Here is a 17,179-nt window from a genome sequence, read left to right as displayed (position 1 = left end):
CTTTAATGAGTAAAATCTGGCTTACAGAAAAGGCTGAGAATTGTTGTTCTTGTGCAAACACCTTTTGATTGACCACCCTGCTTTTCTTCATTGCTGAGATTGCTGGGAAGAGCTGATGATGGGCAGGTTGGAGCAGGAAAACCCTCTGAGTCATGGCTCCACTCTGCTAATCTATACTGTGCAAAAAACCACCATGGAAGTCATTAGTGGGGTCAAATCTTGTGGTCTTTTTGCAGGCAAAATTCCTTTTGGGAATTTGAGTGAGTAATAGCTGCTGTGCTGCTGTGTCTGTTGCAGCTACATTTTACTCCAAGCAAAACTCCATTGACATCAGTGGAAAGGTTCCTAATAAGTAAAGCAAAGAGACTTGAATCAAGGCATCCTATGTATTATTTTCAACCTTATCACCTTGATTTATCCAGCCTACAGAAGAGGAGACTGAGGAGAGGCCCCATAGCAGTCTGCAGCTTCCTCAGCCAAAGGGGATGTGCAGAGCCAGGAGCTGATGTCTCCTCTCTGGGGATCAATGACACGACCTGAGGACATGGCCTGGGGCTGAGTCAGGCAGGTTTAGGTTGGATATTAGAAAAGAATTCTTCACTCAGAATGTGTTTGGGCACTGGACAGGCTCCCTAGGGCAGTGGTCACAGCACCAACCCTGAGAGAGCTCAAGGAGTGTTTGGACAGTGCTCTCAAGGTGTGACTCCTGGGGCTGTCCTGTGCAGAGCCAGGAGCTGGACTCAGTGTTTCTTGGGGGTCCCCTCCAACTCAGGATATTCTAGGGCTCCAGGATCTCAGTTAATGTTTTAGCTCTACTGCTCCCATAGTGGTACACATGTGCACATAGGTGTTGTGATATCAAAGGAGTGCTTTTTAGATTACCAGCCTCGGTGCTTTGAGGTTGAAGAAAATAGAAATGTTGCAATTAGCACAATCTGCAAACTTTTAATTTTTATCCTGTGCCTTTGAGTCACAAGTTGACTCAGGATGCAGCTAGACCTGCATTAAGGTTCAGATTAGCAATGTGTTTTTCTCCAAGGTGGTAGTTCCACCTTGAAGTGATGAGTGATTTTACCTTGGCTCATGAAGCGTGGTTACCTTGGACCTCCACGTACTACACTCATGGCAAACCAGGCCTCAGGGCCAGAATAAAACTACACTGAAGTTACCACCAATACATGCTCTTTGAGTCCTCAGCATGGGCTGTTTTCCCCTTTAGAATCACTTGTATTTCTAATATACACAGAATCATTGACCACAAGTTCTCACGCTCCTTTTTGGTCATGGGACTCTTGATTCACTCAAGACTGGGGAAGAATCAGGTTCAGTGATGAAGGGACAATGTTTTTTTGGTAAAGCTTAAAAGCTGTGTAGGACAACAATTCACAAGGAATTCTTATTGAAAAAAACCCTTTAAATGAAACCTTTAAATATGTCCTGTTTACCCCTCTCTAATTTTTTTCATAAAGGTTCTATATGGCATTGGAAAACTCAACCCATTCTTGTCACATAGAAATAGGTACTAAATGTGAGATCATCATAAAAATGCCAAATTTCACACCCTGAACTCTGCTTTGTGGGTGAAGAACTCTCAATGGTGTCTAAAACCAGAGAGTCTCATGCCTGTATTTACCCTTCAGAATGTCAAATATCAAATTCTTTAAAAACACAATGTTCATCTCAACCTGAACCACAGATCCAGTGATTAATTTCTCCCACTTCTTTCCATCCCTAAATCTGGGGACAAGATATGCTATGAAGATAAATTTATCACTTATGCAGAGTTTGGGTGCAGGTTGATGAGCACCATGGAAAACCCATCAGCTTTGACATGTCTGCAGGAAAGCAGGAGGGCACAGAAAAAACCAGGTGTGATTGTCATATGTAGAAGGAAAAATAAAGGAGGAGGGTGAATAATTCAATCTGGTGTTTCCTAGCATTTTGGTGGCTGATGCTTCAGACTGTGTTCTTTTTCATTTCTTCTTCTTTTTTTTTAAATGCAATTTTTGGTTGCATTCTTCCATAGAAATGCACATGTACAAGTATAGGTGGGTGCTTACGGGTGGTGTGGACTCCATACCTTGTCACAAAGGAAATGGAATGTGTGCTGTGCCTGTGCTTAGGTGTGTCTATACCCAGAGAGCTGGAGGGTCCCTGTGTCACCTGTCTGTCTGTGCTGGCTCTGTGTGTACCCCTGTGGATATCTAAGCTCCAGCTCAACAGAAACCAAGGCACAACACAAGTGTATAGCAAATTTATACCTGTTTCACACAATTCCCTGAGGCTATGCAGACTCCTGGATGGATGTTGGATCACTCTATTGTAGAAGTAAATTTCCCTTGTTATAAGTTTAAATTAAGGCTTTGACCTGAAGCTCAACTCATTTTTTTCTCTCAAGGTACAAAACACCTGGTTATTTAACCTGTCCTTTTACATTTCCACTCTGGGTTACTGTTGACTGCAGAGGCACTGAAATAATTAATGAAAACCTGTCCTCTGGGAAGACAGAAGTGACTGAAATGCTCAGGGAAAGTTTGCTTGCAAGCCTCACATGCTGGTTCTCATCCTAACGTGGATAATTAGTGAACCACCTGCATGCGTATTTAGACTTAGCCCATGACCATTTCAATTCCCAGTTATTATTGCATTGTAATATTAAAGTGCAACTGTTTATTTCAGTGTTTGTGTGTTAGAATCACATTAACCTTCTTACACTTTTGAGTGGCTAACTCTTCCTGCTAAATCACAAATCACCCAGTGCATAACTCAGGTGGTCCCGTGGCTGCAGGTAGCACTGCTGTCTGCAGACCTGGATTTCTTTATCCCAAGTCAGAATACAGTCCTCCAGCTCCAGTTCTACTTCTAATTACACCCTTCCCTGATATTCACCAGTCATAGAGGAGCTTCTTCTTTCAGCTGCAACTATTGTGAGAAATTAAGAAGTCAGAAGAAATGGAGAAGTCACAGCATGGACTGCTGTGGATGCAGAGGGGTGATGAGGGCTTGTTTTTGAAACTGGTGGTTTGTTCCCCTACATGCCAAGACTGCCCATGACTAGGGAGGGAAAAGGATCCCTCTCTGCAAGAGGTGAAGTTGCCTCCCTTGCAAAACCTCAAGCCAGTTGCAGGAGGTCATGCCTCTTCTCCATGCATGCAGAAATGATGGCTGATGAATTTACTTCCTGCAGCGTCGCACTGGAGCAGATTTATAGATTCTGTGATAAATTTTAAACTATATTTAGGGACTCTGAGGAAACAGTAATGAATAGACACAGGTCCTGAACTGTTATTCTTGATTGCAGCTGCTTCATAATAGACTTTTTTAAAAAGTATCAGTATGGGACAGGAAGTGGAGTGGAATATAAAATTATGCTGAGCCCAGAGAAAGGAGGATCCTCAAGTAGGAATTGAACAAGACCCATGGGAAAGCCAAAAATGAGGGAGGAGGCACTGACCATATGATGGATTTCTGTACAGTCACCCAGGGTCTTTCCATTAATAGCAGGCAGGATGTTTTCCTTTATGAAAACCCGATTAAGTTTGTCAGACACTGATAACCTTTCTATAAGGATTTTCATTCTGTGTACTGGATGTGTGGATGTAAAAGGGATATTCTTGCCTATTAATTTCCGTAGGGTGGCTTTTCTATAAAATCCTGGACATCCAGAAAGAGTTATGCTTCCATCTGCTCCTGCCAACCTTATTTGTATCTAGGAGACCTTTTCCAGAGGGGTCATGGGAGAGGAAGGTGAAAGCCTATGGATTTGATGATGTATATTCGTCCCTGTTGTCTCTGCATAGGTACTTCATGGATGTCATATAGGAATGGTTGTTTTTTGTTTTACAGAGCTGTCCTTTTGCACCAAGAGATGTAAAACCAGTGTGCAGCCTCTGGTGGGAACATCTCTCCTTATCACTTCATTGGAAAATTGACTGGAAGTTTTATCTCACAAACCTTGAGCAGCAGATTCTGTGTCTCTGCTCAGAGTTGTGATTTCAGTGTCCTGTCTCTCAGCTCTTGCCCTTGGAGTGGACAACACCCAGGTCCTCCTTGGCTTCTGGCTTTAGCAGCAGGTCTCAGATTTCACTTGCCTGTGTGCAGAGAATATCTGCCCAAACTGCTCCTGACCCGTCTGAGTGGAAGGAGTTGGTCTCTGGAAGATTTCCTTTTGTTTTTTTTTTTTAAGAACTGAGAGAGAAGAGAGGAGGTAACAAGCTTTTCAAGCCTCCTGCATTCTCAAAGACCTCAGGATAGCCAAACATTTAAGTGCTTGCTTTACTGGAGTATGATAGATCAGCACAGAGTGACTAAGCAGCCCAGACATGATTTATGATGTTTGGAGAGATGAGGAAATCCTATGTTTTCACAGAATTTTCTTTCCATTCCCTCTGGTCTACTTGATCCACTTCTCTGACATGATATCATGCATCTTCACTGTGCATGTAGAGTGAATAGCTCTTCAAATCAAATCTGTGTTCAAACTTTGATGACCAGGTCTTCATGCCAGTGTTGCTAAAATCAGTTGCCAGGTCTCCTTCTCTGCTCAGTCTCAGGAACTACTGAATTGTCCCTTCAGGCTATTGGATAACCAAATTTTCTCTCCTCTCCACCATAAATCTCCTGGTTTAGCAATGAGCCATTTTTCCTTTAAGGCAGTGGCAGTCTGTAGTCACTGACAATCCAGGGACATGGAAGGGAAAACATCTATCATGCCTATAGGTGTTTATTGATTTTGATAAGTGCTCTGGCTGAGATCAATCCATATAAACATATTCCTACTGTTGCAGGATAATCAGAAAGATTTCCAGGTGCTTTTAGATAGCTCTGTAATATAATTTAAACATAATCTTTGGCAGTTTTTCAGTTTGGTGACTGACTATGGCTTAGGAACATGGGCAGTTTACATTACCTTGATGGGAGATGTGCCCTCCCCACAGTTTATGGGTATAAAGATATTTGTGTTCCCATTACCTGCAGTATGGAATTAGGAGCAGTGTGAGAGGCTCACATGAGAGTCTCCAGGAGCTATAATACATTAAAACATATCAGGTGATGGGGTGAGCACCCACAAACATAATCAGATTAACTTTCAAAATAATTTATTCTGCATCCCTTTTGCTAAACCAAAGTGAAACTTTTCCTTTGTATAAAAACACATGATCTCATTTCAAAAGACTCTGCACTCGTCTACTTCTTAATTTCTGAGTCTATTTCCCTGTCTCACATAATCCATCTTTAAGGCCTCAAGTCTTTGCTAAATTTGCTATTAGTGTTCAGCAATGAACCTTGAAGCATTAAGGCAGCAGGATAGATTCAGCTGATTCAGAAACGTGAATCAACCCAAATCTTGATCTTATGGAAGAGGTGGCTTCTGAAAAACCCCTCTCCTCTCCCCAGAGCTGTTGATGGAAAACCTCCTGCCTCGTTTGTTGGCTTTGGCAGAGCCCTGAGTGAGGGCTGGATTTCCTGGGCTGTCAGCCATTCTTGGTCCTCAAAGGAGCAGACAACCTGTTACAGGTGATCAATAGCTGCCATTGCCTGCCCTGGTGTGTGAGGCTTTTCAAAAAGAAACTCCCAGGAGGAGATTCAAGCCTGGGATGTAATCTTGACCACACTCAGTTGACATTCAGTGAGAGGCAGTTGTGCAGGTGGAGCCTTCCTTCCAAATGTTCACAGCATATGTGCCTCAGGCAATGAAAAAATAGATGAAAAAAAGCTGCCCAATCCTTCTCTGTCACCTTTTTTTTTTTTTTTTTTTTTTTTTTTTGTGTACCAGTATCCCAGTGTTTTTTTTTCCTCCTTGATAACAAGGGAAAGCAGAATTACCCCTGGACTGAGTCATCATTTGGGTTGGTCCTTTAAAATTTTAGGTAGTCAGGAGAAGTCTATCTCTGTCCTCAGTTGTACCAGTGTAATTGGTTTTGGCAGTGTCAGAGCTGTGACACTAAGGCTGGAATTAATCCAGGAAGTTATGTCTGAATTATACCTATTAGTTGAGGTGCATGAAATAGGAGCAACATTGGTGTTCAAACTATCTTTGCAGTGAGTATCCAGTAGCAATATTCCTGGTTTTGAGAAAAGACTTTTATTTAGAATCCTCTGATCCCCAAAACCTGCATCAGTGCTTGGGGGAGCTGGCCAGTGACTCCCGAGACACTGAAAGAACCTGAGCTCTCCTCCTGAGGTCTCTTGCAACAAATTTCTGTCTGTTCTTGCTGCATTACTAGGACCATTTTGCATGTTTCTCTACCATCTAGGCTTGGTATTAGGTCCTCAGACCAGGCTGAATGTCCAGCTGGAGATATGATCTTTTCAGGTACATCTAATTAAATATGTGCCCTCAGCTTAAGGTTTTCCCAGGCTACAAACACAAGGTTTACTTACCAGTAGTTGTCTGGAGCTTCTCAACAGTAGGTAGAGAGAAAAAGGCACTTCTAAAGTTTTAATCTTATACACATTTTTAGGATCCATCCACACCCTGGAAAGGCCCATTTCTTTTCATGAAGTATTTATTTTCATGAAAATGTAGGCTTTGCCAATATCTGGAAATGAGAGAGGTAAGTCCCAGCCAGAACTGACTGCATACAGAGCAAGGATGACTTTGCTGGAGTTTGACCTTCCCATAGAAGATTTTCTGGTTAGTTTGGAAGTGGCCATGCACTATTTGACTGCAAGGGATTTTCCAAGGAACACGGTAGGTTAGGAGAGACACTCCAAATTCTCCTCTTCTGAAAACTTCCACCCAAAATGGCATCCCAGTAAAGCCTCTGAGGCCCAAACCTCTCCAGATCTGTGCATCTTTGTTTTTATATCAAAACTATGCTCAGTGCTGCAGTGATTCTTCTTTATGTTTATTATGATCAACTAATTTGCATTAATCAAGTTTTCTTTTTGGTATCAAAAAGGCTCCTGGCAGCAGCAGCAATAATTATAGACACAAATAATTTATCTTATCTAACATCTGAGCATGTATTTGGAGGGCACCCAGACACAACAATGATGTTAAAGAAGCTTGAAATGCCATTGGATAGGTAAATAAACAAACACATAAATACTTTGATTCTCAGCTACATAAAATTAATGCTTCACACATCTTAAGGGGGTGTTATTTCATGGTAAAGCATTGTTAAAGCTCTAAAATCAAGTCAGGACTACTGAGGCTGATTTTAACTTGTGCATTTAACCTGTTGCAAAATTATGGTCATGTAGACACAAAGCTATGAAGTGGCCCTTAAAAATTATATTTATTTTTCCTTGCCCACATTAGCTTTGACTTTATCTGGGACAGTGGCAGAGAGCTTTAGGCTCCAATGTCTAATTCTGTAAATTATACGGAATTAGGTTCTCATCTTTTTGTATATCTGAAAAATGGAGCTAATTAGCCCCATGTCATCAAACATTGTGAAAGCATTTGAGGTGCAAAATATTGTATCTCCTTCATTATGAAAGAATAACAACACACTTCTGAGGGTGAGCTTAAAAGCTTCAAAGCTAAAAGAAAATAGTAAAGTCACTGCCATAACAGTACCAACCCCATCCAGCTCCAATCAGTGACCTCAGAAATGCCAAAAGCCCCTTTACAACAAACCTACTATTGCAGTACTTTGCTGTGGCAGGAACAAGGTGATGCTCTGTCTGAGAAATATTGTTTTCTGAGATTAAAATCCTGATAGATCTTCTAAATCTGCAACCATGCCAGAACACAAAGCATGGCTGTGCAAAAAAATCAGTGGTTGTTTCAGTTGTCAATCTTAAAAAAGTTAGATATTTAATAACATAAAAAATCATTTTGGCTACTAATGAATGCTAGATTGTGGGTTCTTCTCACAGGAGCTAAGTTCCTGGTGTGTCAAATACATTTGTAGTCTTCCTGAAGCTGGGTTTTGTTTTCAGGTTAGTTTTACTAAAAAATTAACTTGTGAAAGGGATGGAGACTCATTTCAAAACTGAGCTTGAAGGTGACAGAAAAAAGCCATGGGGAAATTAATCCCCAAATATATAATTTCTACATTTTCAAATTATTTCTCTTTTGGAAGTGTATTTTCTTTCATGTTTAAAAAGCAAAAAGTTTTGATATTTCATTTTGGAAAAGCACTCTGAATAAAAAATGGACTTACTTTAAAAAACAACTAATCAGCCAACCATAAAAATATATTAGTAAGGCAAATTAATGTGAAAATTTTAGAGTCAAGTTGAACAAAATATTTTACCTTAACCTATAATGCACTTAAAAATAATTCAGCACAAAATGAAAAATGAATGTTAACCATCTTTAATTTTTTGTATTCAGTTTCTAAATGGAATCCCTCCATCAGGAGGGACATTTCTAGCAAAGGGTAATTTTTTCCACACCCAGGTTATTCTTGGTCTTAATCTGGTTTTTTTTGGTGATCAATAATCAAGCTAGGCCAGCACAGCCTGACTTCAGAAATCCCATCATTAACAGGGATCATGACATTCTACTGCTCTTCTTAGGCACCCTATGGAGATATCCAGTGTAAGAAAAGCTTTATTTTATCTATGCCTGATATATTGAATGTACAAGAATGAGATGCCACATTTCTGTCCAGGCAGAACCACGAACAACAATGGCACCATGTAAAAACAGCACAGGCATACATGTGCAGAGTGAAGAGCTGGGCTTCTTGGCTGGCCATAAAAATCTAAAGGCTTTAAACTATATAGCTATCAATTCAGCTGTCAAATAATTGCATCTCTTCACACTGGGGTTTTGGCATGAAGATTTCTCAGGCCATCTTGCCAGACAAGCACTGAGATGTAGAGGACACGGGAGTTCCTCTCCTCTCTTCTCATCTTTCCAAGTTAAGTTTCCCAACATAGAGGTTCCAAGGACAGAAGCAGGTTTTTTCAAGGCGAGGAATCAGTCTTAGATGGTTTCAGAAACCTCGTCCTGAAGGGTAAGTATCTTGCCAGGTTCATGGAATGTGCATTGTTTTACTTCTTTAGGACAGACTTCTGGGAAGGTTGCTAAAATACTGTGATACAACAGATTTTTCCAAGACATCAGGTACTGGTGGGGAAAGACAAGTCAGCCTACATGAGCCAAAGCTGTGTATTTTCACAAGTCCTTCAGCTGCTCCCCCATAATCCAGGAACGTAGGGGTGTAAATCCCAATCTAATATCTTGGTTATGTTTGTTCTGCTGCTAATAATAGCTCCACCTACTAGACATGGGGCATAACTCACTGACATTTGTAAGGCTTACAAGTAAGACACAGTGTGAATCAAATGTTCTATAACAAAAACAGTGCTAAGATTTCTAATTTTTGTTAACAGGGGTCTTGCCAGCCTGGAAATGGGGGTTCCTGACAAGAGAACCCCAGAAGAGAACCCACAAAACTTTTTACACCTTACCTTTTATGTCCCATTTCCAAAAAGGGATAAATCCCTTGAGAACATAGACAGGCTGTGCCCAAAGTTAGATTTAAAAGGGGAACAACCCATCAGGTCAAGAGAAATGGTTAAGTGCAGCAGTGCTCAGTTACCTCTGCGTGACCTTCCCTGCAAACACGGACAGGAGCCTTTCAGCAGTGCTGCAGATGTTGGATGACTCTGCTTGTGCTGCTGAAAGACAGGGGTGATAAATAGCATTTGAGCCACGTTTCTCCCCTCCTTCAGGCAGAGTTTGAGAATCTCAGGTATACAGCCTTGGGAGAGTGATTCAGGAGGTACCACTTGCAGCGGCTTCCTCCAAGGGAGAAAGCTGACACTTCCAGGACACTGACCTCAAGCCTGTGTGCATTTTATGTGTTTCAGCACCCTCAGGAAAACCACAATTAGATGTTGTCTCCCTGTATTTAACACTCAGAGACGAGCAAACAACATGTCTGGGGAGCAAATGCTTGAAAAACAAATATCAGAGAAAAAAAAAAACCTCAACCAGCTCTGACACCACTTGGGTGAATTTGAGCTTGTTTGGAAGTGAACTGAATACCTTTTTGCACCTCCCCACATGATCACCTTGCAGAAAAACAACACCTAAGCCAAAAAAAAAAAAAAAAAAAAAAAAAAGGGCAGACCCACACAGATTTTGCACTTTGTAGAGGCAAATCTGCCTTCGTTATACAACTATGTCTGGCCAGGCTGAGCCTTGCACCCGCCCCTCGTGCAGCACATGAGCTCGAGACCTTGGCAGCTGAGTGTAGGCAGGATCTCAGATATCATGGCAATATAAATAAATAGAGAATGATGAGATAAAATATACGGGCAGATGGAGGTGCTGATAGCGAGATAGGCTGATAGGGTGGTCAGGGTTACTGTGCTTTAGCACATGCATAAATACGTGGGCTGTACCCCTCACCCTGGGGGCAAAATATCCAGCATCCAACATGACACACACGTGGCCATTCAGCCAAAAGTACTCCAAAGCCTTTAGGAAGAATAAACCTTACCTTGTATGGAACACTCAGAGTAATAGCACTTTGTATTTAAAAAAAAAACAACTTTTTTTAAAGGCATATATTCAGAAGCGGGACAGGCTTGATTTGATCCCAAGGTTTCAAGAAAAAATAAAACCCCTGAACACTTCAATATGTCCCATGCCCATTACACTTTTTTAGGTAGGCAAATACCCAGTTACTAAGCTGAGATATGCTTCTACTATGAGAAATGTCCAAATAGCCATCGGACAAGTGATTTTTTTGTTACATTTCAAAACATTCATAGATTGGTTTGGGCTGGAAAGGTCCATAAGGATCATCTAGTTCCAGTCCCCTGCCATGGACAGGGACACTTTCCACTAGATCATCTAGTTCCAGTCTCCCTGCCATGGACAGGGACACTTTCCACTAGATCATCTAGTTCCAGTCTCCCTGCCATGGACAGGGACACTTTCCACTAAACAAGGTTGTTCCAAGCCCTCTCCAACCTGGCCTTGGACACTTCTGGGGCTTCTACAACATCTCTGGGCAGCCCTTGCCAGAGTCTCACCACCCTCACAGTAAAGAATTTCTTCCTCCTAATATCTAAACGTGCCCTCTGTCAATTTAAAGCCATTTCCTCATGTATTATCACTCCATGCCCGTGTAAACAGCTCCTCTTCTGCTCTTGTAGCCCCTTCAAGTACTAAAAGGCAAAAAGGTCACATTGGAGCCTCCTCTTCTCCAGTCTGAACAAACTCAGTTCTTTAAATCTTTCCTTACAGGAGAGGAGTCTCATCCCTCTAATCATCTTTGTGACCTTGTCTGGCTCTTACTGCTATGAGAACCACCAGAGAAAATGTGAGGGGAGTGGGCTGTAGCCTTCTCTTGACACTTGACCATCTTTTCCATGTGCAGGTGTTATTGTAGACCTGTACAGGATCAGTGGTGAACCTGAATTCCTGCCCAAATTCCTACATCAGGCTATCTGTGAGCCCCTTCCCAAGGATAATGGCCACAAAACACACTCTGGTTCTGGTCTGGTTTGATACAAAACCTGTTACTTGCTGGGTAATTTTGCCAGAGCACTGGTGATGATTTGGAACACTGTCTTGTTTCATGCTCACTTAATGAATCCAGCTTTTGGTGACAAGCTATTAGCACTTTATAATCTATGGTGTGGAGGGCAATATATATCTGTTTTAAGAAACAGAACATTTTTACCAGGGACTAAACACTTACTGAATTTGCTGAAGAAATTTGTCACCAAAATAAATAAGGGAAGAGTTTAAATATCATGGGTATTTTTAGGGTAAAATTCTTCCTTTATGAAAAATAAATATTTGAAGCTTTTTGCATTTTTCATTTCCAAATGGTATTTTCCTTGAAGGATTGACCTAATTTATATTAAAAGAAAGAGATAAAAAAGAAAACTTTTAAATTACTTCCAAATGATATTCAACATTTCATTTTCAGATGAAGAAAATGTTTTGAGCTGACTCAAATGATTTTTGTTGTTGTTTGTTTCATTAAAACCAAATGAAAATCTTCAAACTTCCCGTTTTGCTTTGCTTTGACTCTTGTCATTTTTTTCCTCTGCATTTATTATGCTTGGCCCTGCTGTTGGAAAATGCAGTAATTCTCTGAAGTGAATCACCACTGGTGACCTCTTTGAAAATAGTTTTGGTGATGCACCTCAAATATCTCCAATCTTTCATGTCTTTCCTCAGGTCTGAGCATTTGTTAATTAAGCATTGCCATGCAGTGCCAAGGGAAGAAAGCTATTACCATAAAATGAATGCAGGATTTTATGTGACCCTGTTGGAATTATCAGGATTGTAATTTTTTCCAAGCAAGGAATAAAACTGAAATTCTTGGAGTGTTTCCTCCTCAGACCACAATAGGTGATTCTGCATCACTGTTGGGTTGTCTGTCCATGTAAAGTGGTCAAGAATGTAGCCACAAGTCACAATGGCTAAGAAATTATGATTTTTTTTTTCTGTATGGAGAAATGACACTCTCCAAGCCACAATGATGCTTGTCTGGGACATTTCATAGAGGGTAATCAGGCACTGGTGCAAAAATAAAGAAAAAAACAACAACTGAACTTTCTGTGGATGTGCAATGCAAACAAAACCACAGCTTTGCCTTCCCCACCCTTGCACCAAAACTATGTTGAGGTTTTGGAAAGTATATTCATATTTTCATTTTCACTCCTCCAAGGCAGGACAAGAAGCAGGATGTGCTGAAATCCCACAGAGGGCTGCCTGGTCTGGGGAGCATGTTTTTGCAGGGTCAGGATGGCTCTTGCTTGGTTTGTTCCTGTGATTCAAAACCTTCCCCCTGCCTTGCTGTCCTAAGAGTAAAGATTGAATCTCTGTTGTGAGTGACTGAGAATGCATCTGGCTTATGGATACAGAGAGGGCAAAATAAAATCTTCATTTCTTAACTAGAAATGCAAAATTGTAGAGTATCCTGAGTTAGAAGGGATCCATGAGGATAATCAAGTCTGACTCCTGGCCTAGCCCAGGACAGCTCCAAGAACCCCTCCATGTGCCTGAGAACATTTTCCAAACACTCCTTGGGCTCTGGCAGCCTTGGAGCCATGACCACTTCCCTGGGGAGACTGTTCCAGTGCCCAACCACCCTCTGGGTGAAGAACTAATGTTAGTTCAGCCCTGGCCAAGCTTTTATTGAGGCTGCAAAAATTTCTGTTCTCATTGAAATCAGGCTAAATTGTATACTAATCTTAAAACAATGCAGAGTTGAGCCAACAGATAGGGACCAACAGCAGAGGAGTCAGGGAGAATAAACCAAGATTATTTAATAGGAGAATTACAGTCTTTTATTTGCATTGCTTCTTTTCCCCAGCTCCAAGCTTTGCATAAAGCTGTCTTTGTTAAAGCATTGTGTTAGGCTACGGTCTGGGATTGGCAAAAAGGCCCTAATGCTGGGGTTTAATGCAGTGCAAAAACAAGGTATAGTTGCTTTAAATGAAAATCAAGGGTAGGCAGCCTCCTGAGAGCCTCAAAGTTTAAACAAATTACAAGAAGTATTTTTCAGGTGAAATTGGAAAGGGTGCTCTGTGATGCAGAAGAGTGGCCATGAGTCCTCTGTGTTCACACCACCCTGGGTATTGTAAGAAGCTTTCTTGTGAAACTGTTTGCCAAACCAGAAGTCCTAAATTGAAATGTGTTGACAGAAGGAATCTTAGTACTTATTTATAATTTGAATACATCTTGAGGCAGGTTATGAGATGATGTGGGTAAGTCATGATCCACCCTCCTTCCTTCCTCCCTGTGTCCTGGTGCTCATTCCAGCACTGGCCAGGGCTCTCAGGCTGTCTGGCATTCTGGGTGCTGATGCTGAGCATCATCCCTTGGCCCTGTGCTGGAGAGGGGACAGAGGGTGCTGGGAGCTTGGCAGGATCAGGCCCTTCACCTCGTGCAATCCTGTGACCCCGAGGGAGCCCACACACGGATTTGTTCTGTAACACATAACAAACAACCTCGTTTTCCTCACAGGGAGGGAGATGAGCACTTTGAGCAAATGATGCATTAGATCAGGGCTGCCAACTGCACCTTGATGTGAGTGCTTTATGCCAAGATCTGTCTATCTATCTATATGATCTTTTATATTCCCAGCTCTTCCTGCTCATCTATCTATCCATCTCTCTCACTCCCTCCCTGAATCTATTTTCCTTATTTCAATCTCTTTCTGTCTATCTGTCAGTTAATCTATCTACTTATTTTGATGTCTGTCATCAGAATAACATCTGTTAGGGTGTTTTAACTGTGCTGGCAAAGGACACCTTACAATTCCCTTGACACAATTACAGTTTCATGGAAGTCAGGCCCCAGTTTACCTTGACTGAAATCAAGTGAAAACAGCAGTTTGGCAGCAGGTTTTATTGTCCAGTGGTCAGAGTTTGGAGATGCAGTATTGGGCTAGGATTTAGACCATGGTCTGCTGTGAGACTGTCTCCTTGTAATCACTCTTTTTGCCCTCATAATGTTTTCCTTTTTTTTTTTTTTTTTTTTTTTTTCTTTCCTTCCCTCATCCCCACACTCTCCAGGCCTTCTGTCAGCACCATGAACAGGTTTCTATTTTTTGTTCATGGGCTCTTTGGCACATTTAGATGTGACACTTAGGAAGAGACATGATTTAAATGAAAATCAAGGGTAGGCAGCCTCACATGGTTTTGTGGGACTGGCAGTCATTGGACTTGATGATTCTAAAGGTGTTTTCCAACCTATTTGAGTCTATATGATCTCTAGGTGCTACTGAAATGAAATTATATGTTGTTTTCCCCCTACTCTTCTTTCATATGTGAAGGGTACCCTCCTCTTTAAGAGCATCGAGTGTGGAGCTGTCATTTTGTATTTGGATTTGAGTGTGGGTAATTGGTTGTACTCTCTTGTCTCCAACTATCAAATATTTTATTCTTTATTTATGTTTTGCTTTCTGTCATCTGAAAGCAAATGAATCTGACCCTTTCTTTTCTCCCCCCATCTCCTGTCTCTTTGTTGTCCCCATGTTTTACTCTCTGTATGTGGTAAAACACATGCTTAGCTTACTTGGATTGTGTTCCCATGTATTAATTTCTACAGCCTGCAGCGAGCCATGAAAACCCATCTGAGCAGGGAAATAACAGTAGCTGTGCATTGGCTGGTAAAGGCAGAGGAAGAGTTTCAATGTACACAAGGAAATCGAACCTCTGATTTGCATAAGACTAGACTGTGCTAATTTGTTGAGTGAATAGATAGATGAGGAACAAAAACATGCCTTAAAGCGTGCATGGATAGTTACTGCAGAAACCAGTACCCAAAATGGGTCAGATCCAAAAGAGGAGCTGTCAGAACCTACTGCCTGCTGCTGCTGGAGCTGGTCTTGATCAAAGGGTGAATAAAAAGCAAATATTCATCTGCCCCATGAAACTGCTCTCCTTGGGTTTGAAAGGCATCAGGGAGCCACCTGGCACGAAAAGATGCTCCAGAAGTGATGGTATCCCAGGGATATGTGTGGGATTATTCTAAGTTCCTGCAAAACCTAGGATAGTTGTTTTTTTTTTTTTTTTCAGAGTGTGCAATCCATATAAATCTCCCCAGAGTTTGTCAGAGAAGTTTTGCTAGAGAAGCACAGAGTGAAGCAGATGGGAACATGATCTCATTTCCTTTCCTTTCCCAGTGAAGTGCTTGCCACTCTTGCAGACAAAACTTAAATTTCTCAAGGGAAATGAAATCAATGGAAGTCTCTGGGACTTTCCCTCTTTGTTACCTATGAAAGAGACAGACTTTAGGTCTGTACTCAAGAAACATGATCAGGTTCAGCAGTGGACAGAGAGAGATTTGATATTAGCCATCACATGAATGTACACATACTTATGAGATATATATGAGTGCATTTATATGAGTGTGTGGATTTATATATAAATCCAGCTGAGGAGGTTTTGCATGTCGAATGAATACCTGGGATCCCCAGGATCAGACAATTTGATGAAACACACTTTTGCTAAGCATTTGCTATTTTCTCCATCAATTTTATTTATTTAACTAACAATAAAGAGCGATCTCAGAGCAAGAAAGAAAATAATCGTTTCTCGATGCGAAAAAGCTCTAAAATAATAAATGCCAAGAGCTGGCTGAGATGAAAGTCCTGAGGTGGTTGTTCTGGAGGAAGGGAAGCTGCTTTGTGGAAGTGCAATAATATTTTCCTTGCCTTAAGACTATGAAGGCTTTTCTGTTCCAGCTTTCCCCCGGAGCTTTCGCAGGATACGGCGGTGTTATTCCACCTTTGATAGCGCACCGCCGGGCGATGGCTGCACTAGCAGGTGTGTTAGGGGCTGTAACGAAACTTTACAGTCAGGGCTTGTTTTCAGGAATCCGTTTGATTATGTCTTTAATTATGTTTGATTTATGTACGGCGAGGTGGCAAGAGACCGCGGCGAACCCGCAGCAAACCCGTCCCTGCAGACGAGGTGCTGGGTGGCTCAGAGGCGCTGCAGTGTTTCTAGCTGGAGGTTGTGTCAGCCCCCCAAGCTGCTGAGCTGGGTGTCTATGAAGGTAGTCACCTTTGCTGCTGGCCTTTGGCTTGCTGCTGGCTGAAAACACTGCTCATTTTCCTCCTCTGAACACCTTCAGATGGAGGTGGTACAGAGACTGTCTGACCTCTCTCTCTGTAGAGAGCAGAATGGGAGGAAGTATAATATCTTCCTGAAAAAAATAAAAAATGCAGAAAATAATATGAGGAGGAACTTCATGGGTGAGGGAAGTGAATCCTTCACTCCTCAAGGTGTCTGAAGACAGGTTCAGCTCTTTTCTTTACAGTTGATATTTGTCAGTGTTTCTTAAAATCTCCTTTCGGTGATTAATACACTCACCATTATAAATAATTTTTCTTGTCTTGTCTGATGTCTCCCAGGAAAAACAGAATACTTCATAGTATCCCTAAACCACCAATTACTTATTAGTTACATGGCAAGCCCAGGAGATCACAAGTTGCCCCTCGGGCAAGCAGCCATTATCCATTATGGAAAATAATGATCTGATTTTTGGATAACTGAAAAGGGGAGGATTATAAGAAAGGAGCTTGATTTGTCTGGGAACTGCCAACCATTTCATTGCTGGGAATCACAGAGAAGGTATCTCCTTTGCTGGCAAACCACAAGAGAAAAATATGCAGCTATTAAAGGGGTTCATGAACCTGGGTACATCACTGGGGCTGCTGCTTTTCCACTGGGCATTGGCAGCCCTCTGACCTCCTACCCTCTGGAATGTCCAATGAGACCAGTGAGATATGAA

The sequence above is a fragment of the Oenanthe melanoleuca genome, chromosome 1A (assembly GCF_029582105.1).
Source record: "Oenanthe melanoleuca isolate GR-GAL-2019-014 chromosome 1A, OMel1.0, whole genome shotgun sequence".
Taxonomy (NCBI): domain Eukaryota; kingdom Metazoa; phylum Chordata; class Aves; order Passeriformes; family Muscicapidae; genus Oenanthe; species Oenanthe melanoleuca.
Note: the sequence above shows the minus strand (reverse complement) of the source record.